The sequence below is a fragment of the Lepisosteus platostomus genome, chromosome 9 (genome assembly GCF_059453375.1).
Source record: "Lepisosteus platostomus isolate fLepPlt1 chromosome 9, fLepPlt1.hap1, whole genome shotgun sequence".
Lineage (NCBI taxonomy): Eukaryota > Metazoa > Chordata > Actinopteri > Semionotiformes > Lepisosteidae > Lepisosteus > Lepisosteus platostomus.
Window position 1 is genome coordinate 5,176,375 of NC_142619.1, and position 18,402 is coordinate 5,194,776.

Below are 18,402 nucleotides of genomic sequence, written 5' to 3' on the forward strand. Positions count from 1 at the left end.
GAATTTTCAAAAACGTGATCCCAACTATTTACAGTAAACTATACATGAGCAGCCAAAGCGAAATGTTGCAGTAGCTACACCTTTTGCATTTAGCAATAAAAAAAAATAATTGGCTTGTTGTAAGATGATCCTCACTATGTCATTGACATAATTCGTTCCTCTCTGCACACCCATACAGGTGAAAGGTAACTTAAGGTGTTACAAAATTTAGATCTCTCTGAGTTAATAATAATAATAATAATTGCTTACACTTATATAGCGCTTTTCTGGACACTCCACTCAAAGCGCTTTACAGGTAATGGGGACTCCCCTCCACCACCACCAATGTGCAGCATCCACCTGGATGATGCGACGGCAGCCATAGTGCGCCAGAACGCTCACCACACATCAGCTATCAGTGGGGAGGAGAGCAGAGTAATGTAGCCAATTCATAGAGGGGGATTATTAGGAGGCCATGATTAGTAAGGGCCAATGGGAAATTTGGCCAGGACACCGGGGTTACACCCCTACTCTTTTCGAGAAGCGCCCTGGGATTTTTAATGACCACAGAGAGTCAGGACCTCGGTTTTACGTCTCATCCGAAGGACGGCGCCTGTTTGCAATATAGTGTCCCCGTCACTATACTGGGGCATTAGGACCCACATGGACCGCAGGGTGAGCGCCCCCCGCTGGCCCCACTAACACCTCTTCCAGCAGCAACCTTAGTTTTTCCCAGGAGGTCTCGCATCCAGGTACTGACCAGGCTCACACCTGCTTAGCTTCAGTGGGTTGCCAGTTGTGAGTTGCAGGGTGATATGGCTGCTGGCATTAAGAACCTACAGTGAGCCCATTCAGCCCATCTGGCCTATTTGATAGTTAATAGCTGGTGTGAGGATCTCATCCGACTGTGTCTTGAAAGGAGACAGCTCATCCGCTTCAACAACACAGTTGGGCAGCTTGTTCCACACTACCACCACCCTCTGTGTAAAGAAGAGGTTCCTGTCCTGACTGGAGGATCCTATTCAGCTGTGTCTTGAGAGAAGCCTGAGTATCGGCTTCAACAACATGGCTGGGCAGCTTGTCCCACCCTCCCACCGCCCTTGGGGTAAAGAGATGTCTTCTGTTCTCGGTTTTAAATGCCCTTCCGTGTTGTTTCCACAAAGTTTAACTGTGAGTTTAAAACAACGTGGCTCAAATTTCAGTAGACCACTGACATAGAACTGCGTTTCTCCCATTTAGTGGATGAAACAGAATCAGACAGAGTGTATGAGACAGCTCACAGAAACAAGCATGTGAGTAAAAACTGTGTTTTTAGACTTGTTTTTAAATAGGTGGCCAGTCATGACATTAATGATGCATATTTATGCAAGTCAGACTAATCAGTATAGCATCCTCACCCTGCACTGACAGAGGACACTACATTGGAGTCAGAAGGGATTCTAATTTATGACAGTCTCATTCAGTTAGTATGAAGTACAGTAGCTAGAAGGTTTTTCATATTTCACCTTGCTACAAGAAGTCAACAGGTACAACGTGTGGCAGAAAAACACTGTGAAAGAAAAGATTACCAAAATGTTAAGAAGATGCTGTACAGAGAAAAAAAACAATAACATAACAGAATCAACTGGACACATTCTACAGTATACACTCATAGAGCGCATACAGTATATTATAGTGTGCATATCCTAATGAAGGCTTTAATGCAGAAACATTGACCCGTATTAAATAATGTATTATGGAATATATAGTGTGCGATCAATTGATCCAGCTTTAGAAAAATAGCACCAGCTACATTTAATACATTAGGTTTACATTTGTGATATGTTTGTGTCGAGCTTTCCATCAATAAAAAATAATCCAGAGCAATACTAAAATGAAAAATCGCAGGAGTTTCACGGCAAGCCTGACAGTGTGATCAATTCATTCCCCCCCCCAAAAAGGCAAAAATATTAAAATCTTACTTCAGAAAAAAAAGCTGTTCCACCCAAAATGAAATGTTAAAGGACTCTTTAAATTATGAAGGGGATAAGAACCCAAAGTGGGCCGAAACTCTTATCAGGACGCAAGAGCACTTGAGCAAAAAATCCAGAACAAGATGGCAGAGAGCTTTGCCGGTCAGATGGGCAGGCCCTGAGAGCGAGAGACTTCTCACTGTGCTTCCCGTCAACTCCCAAACGCTCCCAGGAAGATCCATTACTAGCTGACATACAATATTACCAAAGGTGACCAAAATCCCGCAGTCTCCGAGTGAGAACCAAGCAAACATCGTCAAATAATTCCTGTACAACCGAGCATTCTTCCATGATTATTCTTTACAATTCGTTCAGTAATCCTGGTGATCAATTTTGGCAGCGAATCTTTTCAATTCTAGCTGAAGGCATGTTCTACTTTGAATCCTTAATATTTGCCACCCCAGCAGCACATCTACAGTATGTTGCATTAAGAGTGCACATTGTTTCATGTAGTTGAACTAAAACTATATGCAGACGTACGACAACTACCCTGAAATATTCAGAGAAAGGCTTGCAGTGAGGGGTAAGACTACTCAGCACAGTAGCTTTCTTCCTTAGTCAAGACATTTTTATGCGAACATCAAAAACTCAGTAAATTCATTCACCACGTTTCTTTGACACTGGAAGCAAAAAATATAGACATGCCAGAGAAAAGTAATAATTCCCTGAACTCGCAAGAAGTGGACCGTTTTGTGGACTATTTTCTCTTATTTTCCTCCCTTATCTCAATTCTACAAATAATCCAATGAATGTCTTGCACCTATTTCGTAAAACAGAGAATAGATATTGGATGTGCTGGCATTACAGAAGGGAACATTTTCAGCAATCATAGTCTTTGTACGCGGTGCCTGCTGAATCCAACTTACTGTACTGTTAAAGAGATGAGAAGTAAAGAGTGACTCCAGTTCTTTATTACACACAGTGGGCCTGCAACAGCACCTTACAAGTTTATTGTTATAATGGAGGACTGACTTTTTGAAGTTGAGTGTCTGAACACTCAAGACTTGGCACAAGAATGACTGAGTGCGTCTGCACACATATCAGTGTGAAATTAATTTACCTTTGAAGGCATTAGGGATGCAAATGCCTGACTCCTTATTACTATTAGTATTTAAATGCAATAGTCCTTTTATACTATACCTAGGAAACCCAGTGGCTTGGAAAATAACTATAGCACCCAGCAGGTTCAGGAATGAAAGAGAAATGAACTGTGTCTGAAATTTCCTATCTCTGGCACATGCAATTTCGTGTCCATGAGGTGGAATGGGAAACTTAAGTAAAAGCAGATAATGGACACATTGGTTATCGCCGCTCAATAGAACAGTTTCATCCTGACCTAGCATCTTGACCTACTGTTTCAGGCAGAAGACAGCAGGTCAGCCCACAGTCTAATACAATCTCCTTCCTCTTAATTTGCTATCGCGTGTACGTGTGAGAAGGAAACCTCTGGGAGCTGGTTTTGGGCACATTTGACACACATTTCTTCACTGCTACAACACAAATGCGTCTGTCAGCCCTCCACGGAATACCTTGCCAGGAACTGGAGACAACATCATAACAGAACTGTAACAGCATCATAACAATGATATTCACCGGAGAGAATGTGGAATTTGAACTAATACTAATGTCGAAAGGCCCAACAGATTTTATTCCCTGCTTCACCTCACCCCCCACTGAAATGGGAAACAGAATAATCACACAACAGAAAGATTTACAGGTTGGATAATGTGTCTTTCTGACAAAAAAAAATACATTTGTAATTGAAAGAGAATTACACAGAGTAAAGGTGGTGCAGGGGTCAGCATATCTGCCTTGCAGAGCTTGTGCCCTGGGTTTAATGTCTGGGGTGCTGTCTGTGTGGAGTTTGTATGTTCTCCCCATGTTCATGTGTGTTGCCTCAAGGTGGTTTGGTTGGCTCCCAAAGTCCAAAAACATATTGGTAGATTAACTGGATTCTGGCAAACTTGACCCTGCTGTGAGTGTGTGCCTGTCAGTGTCTCTGTGCGTGTCCTGTGATGGCCTGGTGTCCTGTCCAGGGTGTGTCCTGCCTTGTGCTCATTGCTGGCTGAGATAGGCTCCAGCTCCCTGGTGGATCAACAACAACCACTGTAGTCTTTGGAGAGCTCTCTGACCTTCACCATGGTGATGCATACTACTACAGAAGATCTACTGTGTGTCATCCTACTTACTATATCCCAGGGAAACAGGAAACCTGTGGAGGCTTCTCTATAGTTCTGGAAGCTTCCATTGCACTTTCAAAAAGTTACTGTAAATTTGTTTTTGATGGATTTTCTGAACAGGAAAGCTTAGAAGTTTGAATGAAGCTGACTGTCTGGTACTATTATGAGACTTTTGTTTTTAAGCAAGACACGTTACCCAACCTGTAAAGCTTCCTGTTATACAGTATGAAGCTTTTGTTCCTATTTCATCTGGGGTATGAGCAAATCTGGAGGTCACTGTATTAGTATGATGTTTTAAGCACATAGTTTGCACTTGTGAAAGGAAAAGACATTTTGCAAACACCAACAAAGTAAAAAAATATGAGGCATAAAAAATAAATGGTTCCTTTGAGTCCTATAAATTCCTATTAATGCTTCAATGATAAATAAGATAAATGTATGCAATAATTAGGAGTACACCATTTATATATTATATGTATATTGTACCAATGCACCTTTTTAACTGTCAATCATGGCGGAAAGCAGCATGGGCTACCATTAAAAAATTAATCAATTTTAAACTGTCTATTGTCATTACAAAGTACTGCACGCAAAACCAATTTAAATAAACCTGGATTGCAGAATCATTTTATCCTTCTCTGAGCTGACAATACAGACGGTCAAAAACATTCCAAATGGGAAGAGCACCTGCTAATCATCATTTATGGACTCTAGTCTCTGATAGCACAACATGTGATGGTAAAATTATATGTGGGGTAGAGTAGAGGAGTTTCTTGCCATATGTACACGTACATTGGAATTTTTATTTGCGCTGATCTCTCGGGACAGCACAACAGACACCACCACACAATGTAGACAGTACATAACAACATCATAAATAATAACAACTGGAACAACAAATACGAAGTAGTGAAAGAAAAAAAAACATGGTAGACCATGCAAAAAGTGCATATTGAGTCGGAGTCTGAAGGGGCTCATTGTAGATGGTCAAACTGGTCTCAAAACTTTCATAGTCATTGAAGCTGCTCAAAGGTTCCAGAGTGAATTCTTTGTACCTGCTGTTTCTGGGCCAGGTTTGTATGGAATGGACAGTGATGTTCATGTTCATGCGCGGAGCGGTGGCTCTGTGGCTAAGGATCTGCGCCTGTGGCTGGAAATTTGTCGGTTCAAATCCCGCAGCCGGAAAAGGAATCCTACTCTGTTGCGCCCCTGAGCAAGGCCCTTAACCCCAATTGCTCCAGGGGTGCTGCATAAATGGCTGACCCTGTGCTCTGACCCCAAGCGTCTCTCTCCCTGTCTGTCTCTCACATGGATTGCAAGGTGGGGTATGCGAAAAGACAAATTCCTAATGCAAGAAATGCAAGAAACTGTACATGACCAATAAAGTGATCTTATACTCACCAGGCTGGGCTAATGGAGGCCTCTCTTGGGAATATGGGACAAAAAGGCCTGGCTGAAGAGCAACACCACTCAACAAGTTCATCTTCCACCTCCACATCATCATCCTGGAAACATTCATAGCTGGTGAAGCCCCTGAAATAATAAGGAGAAGAATATTGTTAATTTCTGAACTGGGATGGATGTTTCTTCATTATTTCTGATGGTCCACAACGGAGCAGGGACACTTTCTACGTTTTTTTCATTGCTCTTTCCATTTCCAATTTAGAGTATACTAAAGGCTTTCTGTTACTCCTCAAGTCCAACTCACCCTCTATTTTGATGTCTGCATTTGTGCTTTTGCGGCCTTAAAAAAGATGGCGGTTATCTGACTAAACAGAACCTTAAGGATCTGGTACACATTTAATCTCAAATGTTCCAGAACAGTGACTGAAACATACAACTGTATCACTCGCATACAGACAAGACAGTTTTAGATCTTATTACAGCTACAAAACATGGTTTGACAACACTGTTATGCACATCTTAACTTGACCCTGTGTCTACATATGAAGTTGAGTTCTCAGTCATCTCCACAGTACTGTTTTTAGCGTGCTTGGTGAGGATTGCCACAAAACTAGCAGCTAGAAAAAGACCTAAAGATTTTGGGCTATTACATTTTGAAAAAGAGGATAAACAAACATCACATTATTATAAAGCAAATATAGTTTTCTATTTCATCTACCTGTGCACACATTATCTGTAGATTATGGAGAGTTTGCATAACTTCTCTGTGTGTTCAAGTGAAGGCCTTTGGGTGCCTGTATTCAATATGTGTGTGTAGGTGTGTGTGCCATGTGGTCATGTAGTTTTGCCATCTGTTCTGCGTAACTGTAAGCAAACAGACATTCGAGATGCCAGAGCTGGTCTCTGTTATTTCAAAATACATTTTTTAAAAAATAAAAGAAAATCTATGTAGTCTTTCATACGGTTTTTCCCACCTCTTGGTAGATGTGGATTAGTACACAAAAAACGCTTAAATAGAGACAAGGGATAGATACAACGGCACGATCTAAGAATTTAGTCTCACACTTTAAGCTTTTTTTTACTTTATGTCCGCAGTGCAAATCGAAAAGGTTCAGTATCTTTGAAAGTGAGAATGGCATGACCACAGCAAGATACCGGACGGCTGACAATTTTCTGCAGGGCCCTGATGGTAACACATGTCTGCTCCACGCACTGCTTCCAGCACGGAGGAAGAGAGGGTGGGTCACTGGTCTATGTACCATATGCCTCGCAGTCAAATGTTTGGCATGTGCTGTATTCCAAAACCGTGGGGCTGTTGCCTGTCGAAGGAAGTTCTGATTCTTCTGCACTGTAAGCAGGTTCTGTTTCTGGGGGGGGGGGTTGGGCGTACGAGGGTGGGTGTGGGGGGTTGTCTGTGCAGCTGCAGCCCTGCCAGCTCATTTTGCGCCAATGGAAAAGAACAGTTTATGGCGCACACCCAAGGTCAGCGCTTTGAGCAAAGGATCTTGGGAACGGTCCAGGCGCTGCAAAGCTGCTTGTTTGTATGCAGTCAGTCGGCAACAATTAAGCCTCTAAATAAGAAAAGCCAGATTCTGTCCCACTGTCCCCCCCTCCGCCACAACAACCGTCTCGCTCAGCCTCCCCTCCTCACCCCTGTCGGCTTCACCCACCCTATTCTTATTCTCCTACCTGACAGCTCCGACGGAGACACACAAAATGGACGCAGGGAGCTGGAAGGAAGGTGGTAGCCATTTTGTGAGCCTCCCGTCGGAGAGCAGGAAGCGGGAGCAGAGCAGGGGACGTTTCAGAAGGAGGGGGACCCTGTCACGACAGCCTGTTGCTTTGTGTCTGGCAGCACTGAACCGGGGAACCCGTGGGTGAGCGGAGGGTGATGACATCCCCGCTGACTTACTTGAAGGAGCGCCCGTATTCGCGCAGTCATGCTACGCATGTGGGAAACGCGCACTTTTGAGGGAAGAAGAGAATGTTCTGAGGGACCCGAAACGACATCGCCTTCAACAAAAAAAAGATAAGCGCAGAAGGAAGTCGGGCTGCGGGAGAATGGTTGGCCCGCATGATTCGGAAATTACATGGTAGCTCCTGAGTAAAACGTATGAACAAGGAACCAAGCAGCACACGTGAGGGAAATAAAAGACTTAAAAAGTCACCCTTTTCCTGTAGCTTTATAAGAACGGCTTTAGTGGTCAAGGTACCACCAATCATCCATTTTCTAACCGCTTCATCCAATTTAGGGTCACGGGGGAGCCAGAGCCTATCCCAGCAGGCAATGGGAGCAAGGAGGGGTACGTGCTGGATGAGACACCTATGTATCACAGGCTAGACAGACAAAATCTGCCGAGAAGCCAATTAACCTACCAGTATGTCTTTGGGCTGCGAGAGGAAACTGAGGCACCTGGAGGAAACTCGTGAGAACCTGGCGAGAACATGCAAACTCCACACAGACAGCACCCCTGGTCAGGAACTGAACCCAGGGCCCCAGGGCTGTTAGGCAACAATGCTAGCCACAGCGCCAGTGTGCCGCCCCTTCGACAAAATCCTACTATCTACAATGTGCTGCTGCAACACACATGCGTCGGGACAGCCAGCAGAAAAGAGAAAACATTCAAACATGGCAGTAACTTGCTTGGTCTTGACCACAGAACAGACCTTAATGTAAATGATCATGTGGAATGTTTGGAGTTTGCAACACAGAGTACACACTTTATGTAAAAACAAAGCGATTGGACACTGCTGACACAAAATTGCAAAAAGAGAACAGCTAAAACTGTACAAATTCCAAGTTATGCCCCCTAATATTTGGTGCTAAATATTCTCTTATCGGTATAGAGACTTAGCATTGTAAATCACAACAACACTCTCTTTCGGCCATCTTTAATTAAGAAACGTTAAATCTCTCATCTGTTAAGCATAAGAACGCAATCTAAAGTAATCTGAAGCAAGAAGTAAGTACGCATTACATGATTACAGGAATAATTACTGTACATTGGTTTACAGCGCAGTCCCAACACATGGTCACTTAAACGCCTCCTTGATTACTTATCACTCATAAGGGTTTAGATCAGAGAGCTACACTGTGAATCACTGCAGTGTCTTCTCTGCTAAACATGGCAGCTGTCAAATTAAGGAGTTTTGCTCAGCGGCAACACATTGCTTTATGAAACTTAATTCCGTTCACAAGCTCCTGCAACAATTACAACAATTACGGACATTTCCATCAATGTTTGATTGACGTTAAGAACCAGAGGGAGATGAGAAAGAAAGCAAATGGCGAAAAAATGTTTTTCTCTGCAAGGGATCTGTGCTAAGAATCCTGAGTTTCAAATCTATATTTTGTTTTACAGTATGTAGGTAGTATCAGAAAATCAACATTCATTGATAAGATAAAGTATGATATCATACAAACAGAAAGAAATAGTGGCTGAAAGAAAAACGGTGGTGATACAGTACTTTTCATCTTAATGACAGGCACAGAACTTGTGAAATGAAGTCAAACCAGGGAGAGTTGGGGTTAATGTTGCTATAGTCACGCCTGAAGGTAGGTACCTCTGCCAAATCTGTCAACTGCTATGAATCTACCTAATAACTTCAGAGAAAACCAGGCTGTAAACTCCCTCATGTCTTGCGGGCCAACATGGAAAGACAAGAAGTTATATAAATCTTCAAAATGGTGACTCTAAAGATTTTCCATCCATAAATTCATCCGCTGTCCCTAATTCCCAACGAATCCGGCATTTCAAGGCTTACGAACACAGGCATTTTCCATTTTCCTTCTGTTTCTTCCCAACTATGTAATGTACAAGATTTCCACTTAAACATACTGCAGCGAAATGCAAAGGCACTAGTGTTCGATAAATATCAGCTAGATTAGGTTCTGGATTTTAAGTAGACTGCGACAGGTGCCACTGCTTTCCAAATAAAGGGTCAAGTAACATATTTCTGAAAAAGACAGTCTGTTTCAAGTCGGCTCCGCAACACTGTGCGGCAAGGAATCCTGTTTACATCGGAAAGCTTTATTTGTTTGAAAATCATCAATGCATTTCAAGTGTTTCCGAGTCGGTTCTAAAGCTAAGTAGGTTTCATGAACACATTTTACTTTAAATTTTGCAAGAAAAAAAAACCCTCCCTTCCATCACCACCTCCAACTCCCTATGAGTTTCGACTAAAAAATACTTCAGTAAGGCAGACAGTTACTATAGAAACCCATTGCAATGAGGTTTTAACTGTGTCAACAGCAACATTCCAAGCTGCCATTGTCTTGTCTCCTGGAGCCCTGGATGATAACAGTTGAAAGTTCTATATAAATGATACAAAGACAATTCGTATGATACCAACAGTGGGAATGAGGACACAACACCACCAGCATCGTTTAACAGCCAACCAGATCTATTTTTCCAGCAGCGAGAGACCCCACATCTTCAAATATTCACGCAAATATGTGAAATTCCTCGTTCAGTTTGGCCTTTTTGACATCCCCAGTTTCAGATTTTAACAATAACATATACAGTATAGGTTTAGGTTTAAGTACGGCATGATTGCCTTGGAGCTGTGGGTCCCTCAGTCCTATTTTTGGGGTCCTTATCTGTGTGGAGGGTGCAACAGAGGTGCTCACTACAAAAGGCTTGAGTAGATTGTCTGGAAAGTATTGAAAAAGGGAAAGACCATCTTCATGAAGTGAAGACTCAACCCCTTTCGAGTTAAGCTAGACTTCGATTCCTGACACTCCTCTCCACACACCGAGCTGTGTTTCGGACGCAGTGCATCGCCACACAACCTGTGTGCCCAGTCCGAAAGAGTGAACATAAACAAACACAAAAAATACAGAAGGAATTGCTTTGCCATGGGATAGTCACAAGGGTAATGTGCTTCTTGCTCTCTGTGACTGGGCACGGCACTTATACATTTATTCACTTGCAGGGGATAACAGTGGCATTTCTTGTGGTCAGTGTCCAGTAAGGCCTCTATTTTTCACTTACTGTACATGCCCACCTGCAGACTAAACTGGTTTTGCAAGCACTGCCTACACCCAGACACTGAAGATAAAGGTGTTTGATGGTTTATTTGACAATAACCATGCCAACACAGTTACCAGATTCATCAGTGGGACACCTCACCCACCTCCCTTGAATCTGGTAAGGGAGTCACCTAGGACAGACCATGTTACCCTGGACTACACCTAATAAGCTATCAAAAACCTTACTGCCAAACATGTACCGATCAATGTAATTAACACTACAATGGGAGGATCCATTTTTAGTCAACAAGCTGACTGTATACAGTTTAAAAGGCCATATTTGTTAAAGCGCAAAGTTGTGAAGAGTTTTCCTCTGGTTAAGAACAGCATTTATCAAAATGAAGCCTGCAGAGCCAGAGGGGTGAGTTGGACTTCATTCAATACAGGACTTTAATTGGTTAGCAGAACTAAGCATTTGCCTAAATACCTTAAAAAATATATAAGAAAGGTTTGAATGTTTGTACCTTGTGATCCAAGAAACTACAGCCTTCACATGAAAATAAAACTCTTAACAGCACCGCAGAGAGGTTAGTTCCAAACACATGCCTCTGTGTAAAAAAGGTACGTCATATTTTTTACTCTCAGATGCGTTTCATTGCAATTTCTACTTGTGTCCTCAGGTTAAAGTTACATTTCTTCTACATTCGTTCACTCTCCTTTAAATGTCCACAATAACCTCCTTTTTTCAGCTCCTATGATCTTAATTGAAAAAGGCCCATAAGACGCCGTACCTTCGCCTTCGAGGAAAAATAATGAAAACGCCAAGTTAAACTGGGGTCTCAGTGCCAGCTAGTAAACTCTTCACTTAATGTGTGAAACCAACGTGACCAAGCTGCTTTATTCTCATTGACAGCAATTCTGTGATTGAATTTATTCGTAATCTGTCACACCCTTTTGCATGATGACTGGAAAAAGCTGGATGAACCTGTTGCCCTACAGTGCGGTTTTCAAAAGTGTTTCTATTTACAAGGTTAGAATTACAGAATTACTCCACAATGAATCCGTGTGTCAGTTTAAAAAAGAAGGGGGACACCTGCCGGGGGTTATATTTTGAAAAGGGGTTTCTCACACACGAACGGCGTGATTACAGAGATCCAGAGGATTTAATTTCTTTACTCCTTCATATAGCAAATCTGGAAATGTAATGGCTGAAACTCAGAGTAGCACCATTTTAAATCCCAAATATTAATTTAGGGATTGATCATTTATTGAAACTAATCATTTACTTAAATTTAATTTATGTAAACCAATTCACAATTGCTCAATAAATAAATGACTCAATAAACTCCTCAAGAAGGCTGGCTCTGTGTTGGGGCTGAGCCTTGACCCTCTGCAGGTGGTGGCAGAGAGGAGAATGCTGTCCAAGCTCACAGCCATCATTAACAACGCCTCTCATCCGCTTCATGGGACTGTTACTGGGCAGCAGAGCACTTTTAGACACAGACTGCTCCAGCTACGGTGTTCAAGGGAACGTTTCTGCAGGTCCTTCCTCCCGGCGGCTGTCAGGGTGTATAACGCTGCCCTAGGCTAGGCCTGCTCGCCCTTCATCTGCTTGTCTATGGACAGCATGCTGCACTACTGTACTTTTTTGACACTGCATTAATATACTGTGTTATACTCTGGTACTTTCAATCTGTATATGGCTATGTGCATTTTACACATATTTTATTGTTTTACAGTGACTATTAGCATATTTTGCACACACCTAACTCTTATTTATATTATTCTGTATTGCTGTACTTCTTTTAATTTTTTCCTCTATTCTGATGTCTGTTTTTGCTGGTCTTGGACTGGGCTGCTGTAACACCTCAATTTCCCTTCGGGATCAATAAAGTCTTATCCAGCTCTATCTCACAGCCCTGGCTGACAAAAAGTTAACCCCTTTTTATGAACCTTTCCATACAGTGACCCATATGTAACGTCAATTTGCCCAGTGCTAAACAAGGCCAAGGAACTGCATAAAATGTAAATAATGGATAAAAAAGAATGAAAGTCTAGGGTGTGTTTCTTTATTGGAAGGCACTTTAGTTGTGATAAAAAAACCCAAATGAATTTGTATTAAACATTTGTTAACTTGTTAACATAACAATTCATAAATTCAGGCATGTCTGCATTTAATTTAAGCTGCTGTACTTTACAGATGGAATGTTTAACTTTCTTTATGTACTCTCATGAGCAGTATATAAACCCGTGTACAGTACATGAATATATTGAATATTTGGAAAGACACAGGCAGGTTTCATTATTTAATGAGAGCTTGTTTTGCTTTTGTAATTTAAACTGAAGCTTACAAGCTCTTCTGTTAATTGTTCTGTCCTACCATCTTGCTCTCGGCCAGTCTGTTAATGTAAATGAGAATTTGCTTCCAATTGACTTGTTTGGTTAAATAAACGTTTACATAAAAAATAGTAGTAAAAGCCATGGCCTTGAGTATCACTCTGCTTTTTATCAAAAGCAGCTAAACAGCAGGCTGACATATTTTCAGCCTTGTACAAATAGTCTGAGTTTTTTTTTTAGTTTCACCTTGCTTTAAGTCTTCTATTTTTCAGTTCTTTTGCTACGGTCTATGTAAAAATACTTCCACAGCATACACAGTGAGCACAGCAGGGCGGTACAGAAGTTAGCACTGCTATCTCACAGCATTGGGGAGCCTGGATTCAATTCCATTGCTGTCTGTGTGGAGTTTGCATGTTCTCCCAGTGTTCACGTGGGGTTTCCTCTGGGTGCTACAGGTTTTTTTTTCCTACACTCCAAAGACATGCTGGTAGGTTAATTTGCTTCTATGTCTGTGCCCTGCGATGGACTGATGTCCCGCCCAGGGTGTGCCCTGCCTTGCTCCTGTTCCTTGCTGGGATAGATTCTGGCTCCCCCTGTGAATTGGATGGAGGTGTTGGAAAGCAGATGGATGGAATACACAATGAGGATGTCAAGTGTTACTAATCACCCTCAGTGGAGGTAACCCTGACTAAGTATTTTTCCCCTTTTCTGGTAACTATTTTTTTGCAGGACTCCACTGGCAGTGCACTCTGCTGGACTTGACACTTACTGCTGCTTCTCTAGTGCTAACACTAACACTAATATACTAAATCCATAACAAGCCACAGTTACAGAAAGTTTTGCAGTAGGTTTTTGAGCTTTTTTTGAAGGACTTTCGTTTGCAAATGCACTCAGGCTTCATTTCACTTTACCCATCCGTTAAATCCATTTAACCCTCTCATTTTAGCCAGCCCAATCTCAGCCTGTGCAGATCTTTCCCCATAAAATAATGTTATTTCAAGTTATTTAGAAAGTTATTTAATTACACTTACAAGGCATTTGTCAACTGTAGTGCTTAAATATTCTAATAAACAGATATGAATACGTTTATGTATCTTCAATATATATATAGACACCATATAAGACACTTACATGCACTATAACTATATTTGAGCATTTTACAACAATCATTGTGAAACTATTTTAAGTAGGGAGCTGCGCCAGCATGCGTAGGCTGCAAAGGAACAAGAAACAGTTTATTGCATGATGAAAAGAGAAGAAAAGAAACACAAAGTTTCTAAACATTCTGCTTCATCATTGTGAAACTATGTCTTTTTTGGCAATAATAATTGAGTAGGGGAATTATTATATTAGTCTCAGACAGTGACTCTTGCACCTTTCTCGTTGTTTCTGCCTCTCTGCTCCTCAGTCCTCTCTTACCTCCTTAATTCCTTTATTATCCCAGATGGGAAATTTGCTCTGGAGGCAGATAAAAGACTTGACACCATACACAACACATTTAACACAACATGAATCTAAGATAATATAGTTCATATCATCTTCCCTAATCAAAACTATTCCCATGTTTCTCAGCGTTTCTCCTGAAATGGATGATCTGCCATCTTTCCTACATAAATGCCTACAATCTGTCTCCCGTCATTGTTTCAACTGCAAAAAATGAGACTGTTCTTCTTTATACCTGGTGCTGCTCTCATTTTATGCAAATAGAACAAACTCTTTAACTATACTGTAAACCTTCTCCCATCAAGAAAAAAAACACTTAAATGACAGTGGTGCTCTTATTGGATGATGATGATAGATCGAAGTAAAGATATATTTCTGGTTATTCCTGCAGATGGCAAAAAAAAAACAAGCAGAACTTTGGCTGCCTAAACATACGTGAACCTACAAACTTCAAAGATAAGATTGTTACATTCAACAATTTAATATAACATTTTACCATAAAAGAAATTAAATGTTCAAACCAAGATCAAGATCAAACCTTGTTAAAACCAAAAAAAAAACACAAAACGTACTGTGATTCGATCATTTGATATGAAGGTGAAATTAAGATAAGTGCAAATAGACTGTATCACAATACACAGTCAAACGTCCAGCATAACAAGGTTTGCTTAACGAAGTCAATCGGTAGGTAGCTAATAGCAGGGGCACTCTGAAATACAGTGCATGAGTACATCATGAAACATGGAGACACTACATTGGTTCCTGTGGAAACCCACAGTATAATAGTTCAGCCTGTTTTGCATGAGATACTGGTGCCATCCTGCATTCCAGCAAGGACTGCCATTTCACCAATTAAACTACATACAGTAAGGTGTCCACAGAGGAACAGAGCTATACCTCCCTAACCTCTCCATATAATAGTTTAAGGAAGATGAATTTCATAAATGCTCAGGTCTGAAACTTAGGGTGTTGTATGCAAATAGCCTCAGGCATTCACACGAGACTTCCCTGTCAACAAAAACTAATTTGTGTTGAGCCGTGAAAAAAAGCTCAAACACTGAATGTTATTGTGGGGCACTTTTTGCGATAATGCTCACCACGAAAGGGATTCTATACAACAGAACAACCGATGACAGACTTACAGAATGAACAACGTACTTAGGAATAATGCTACAGGACAGTTACATTTATGGTGTGTCACTTAGTTATCCAAATTAGTTTATGTAACTTGAGCAAGCAGGCTTGTACGGGAACAGTTTTATCGCTATATGACTATCACTATAAAAACAAAGTCAGAATTAAAATTTAAAAAGCAATTGGTTGAGCCAATGTAACATTAAAATGAAACAGATTCAAGTTAGAAAAATTTCATTTTGATATCTTATTTAAACAGTAGATCATTTTTCTTACATTCATGCCGATCTTTCAAGCGTGCAAGTGTTTACACATTGATATTAAAATAGACAGCTCCAGTTCACAAGTACCGCTGTTGAGAAACATCAAGAATGGAACTTGTAGACAAAACCAGACTGTGGGTTTCTAATCTGGTAGAGTATTACAATTTTTGTACCTTTTTTAAACGTGAACTTGATAACGCTCAAGTTTCCGGACCTGTGATCATGATTTCCAACACTTTTTAATAACTGTTTGCATTTATATAGTGCTGTTCCTCTTAAAGGTGGCATGGTAGCACAGTGGTTAGCATGGCTGCCTCACTGAGCGTGCTCCCTGGGGTGTTGTCTGTGTGGAGTTTGCATGTTCTCCCCGAGTTTATGTGAGTTTCTTCTGGGTGCTCCTGTTTCCTCCCACAGTTCAAAGACTACTAGTAGGCTAGCTGGCTTCTAGGAAAATTGGCCCTGGTGTGTGTGTTTGCATGTCTGTGTCTGTCTGCCTCTGTGTGTGCCTTGTGATGGACTGGTGTCCTGTCCAGGGTGTACCCTGCCTTGACACACCCAAAGAAGGCTCCATGGCTGAAATATTGTGTTTCTTTTCGCCTGTGTTCAGCATGGAATAAACCTTTACTTGTTCCTTTGTACCTGTGTGCTTCTTAGGATAGGCTCTGACTCCCCTGAGACCTTGAATTGGATCAAGAAGTTAGAAGATGGATGGCTGTTCATTCGGATGGATCTTAAAGTGTTTTGCTAATAGGAGGGGATCCGTTCTACACTGTGTGATGTGACATTCCTTCACCAGCAGAATTAAAGGGAAAACATATCCGTGATTGGACATCGCCCAGAGTAGAAGTGTACCACCTTACACTTACGTCCAAAAAAGGGTTACGGGATCTGTAACGACCAGATAGTGTGGACTTCAGTTTAAAGGATCATCCAAAGGAATGCACCTCCTAGAGCCGTGTCCTGTGGTCACAACACCAGCGCATGGGTGTGGAAATTCTGGACCCAGGGGGGGAAAGAGTGACACTTACTGTTCCAATACACACCACTGACACAACAATCCGGGATTCCTGGGGTCCTGGGATACCGCTGTGCTTTCTAGTTTTTGCTCCAACTAACCTCTTGATTAATTGAGCTTACTGAATCTTTAATTTAACGGTTTACTTTTGAAAATCAGTTTCAGCCCTCGAAAAGTAAAGAGAAGCTTAGAAATCAGCATTTACCCGGATCCAGACGCTAAGTTCCAGAATTGGCCTTATCTGGGTTTATTTTTTCTAGGTGGAATTTAAACAATGGGTCTAAGCCACACACAGCTTATGCAAGAGCTTAATCATCACCAATCACTAACTGAGTGCCAAATTAGTTGTTTTAAACAAGTTGAGAGAAAGAGACGATCTTAAGCCAAGTTCAAATTGAGATCCATTTGCTATATTTTGTGGAAACGATACACATCATGGAAATGATTTCTGAAACTAAAACCTGAGTAAACAGTAAAAAAAAAATCAAACAGTTGGCTCAATTAAGAGTTCAATATGTTTAACTAATCAACAGCTCAGCTGCAACAAGAACCACAAGACATAGGATTACCTCAGGTCCAGAATTTGGAAACACTGCCTGCTAAAAGTTTCTCATCTAAGCACTGACCAGATCTTGCCTAACTTCTTATTTGCTTAGGCTAGAAAGCTTTAACACTACTGCGTCCATAGTACTCCAGCAGTTTTCTGCAGCTTCAGTGAAAAAAATTATTCTGCCTTCATGCTGAATTCTGAGAAATGTTCTTGACTAGAACATTTAATTATTTTCTGTGATGCCTGATGCATATAGAAAGTGCAAGGAGGATAACAAGAAGTCTATGATATTAAAAAAAAAAACACTTTTACTTCAGTCAATCTGACAATTGACACAGAACTGATTTGTCTTTCTTTTGTACGTTGGTTATCTACGCTAACTATATAATAAGCAAATACAACGTCACATACAAAACAAATCACTCAAAGATTTTACACGTAAAAATTTAAAGGGCAGTAAACTAGAGTTTGAATTTCTTATCGAAATCCATTTTTAAATAGTAATTTTCTCTCTAGATGTCACGGAAACTAAAAATAAAACAAAGTGTTAAACAAAGTACTGTTTCCTTACTTCGACCTGCACTGATTTTGGAAACTCTGCGCGTCCTCTCACTATTCACCAAGGCCGAAGCGTCAAAGCAGATTTTCATGATTCTCCACACTGGGCAAACATTTTAAAATGCAACATAACGAGAAAATAATCCCATTCTGCACTGCACTATGTGTAGTGTGTGCCTATGTCACAATTTTGTTTGTTAATACTGAATTCCAAAAGGGGTGGCACAGTAGCGGAGTGGTTAGCGTTGCCCCCTTGTGGCACTGGGGTCCTAGGTTCAATGCTGGACCTGGAGTGCTGTCTATGTGGAGTGTGCATGTTCTCGCCATGCTTGAGTGAGTTTCCTCCAGGTGCTCCAGTTTCCTTCCACAGTCCAAAGACATGCCGGTAGGTTAATCGCCTTCTGGGAAAAACTGGCTCTGGTGTGAGCGTGCGCACATCTGTGTCTGTGTGTCTGCCCTTAGATATACTGACATCCCATCCAGGGTGTACACCTTGTGCCCATTGCATGATGGGATAGGCTCCGGGTCCCTCGCAACCCTGAATTACAGTAAATG

General features: G+C 41.3%; 1 long non-coding RNA gene across 5 annotated transcripts in view; it reads right to left on the reverse strand.

The window, feature by feature from the left end:
* The window catches only part of LOC148654438 (uncharacterized), a 133,927-nt gene that overhangs the window by 9,035 nt on the left and 106,490 nt on the right, over nt 1-18,402 (reverse strand). For all 5 annotated transcript variants that reach the window (XR_015941445.1, XR_015941447.1, XR_015941446.1 and 2 more), the window contains one exon: nt 5,573-5,704. This is a non-coding gene — a long non-coding RNA (uncharacterized LOC148654438). The remainder of the gene's footprint in view (nt 1-5,572; nt 5,705-18,402) is intronic.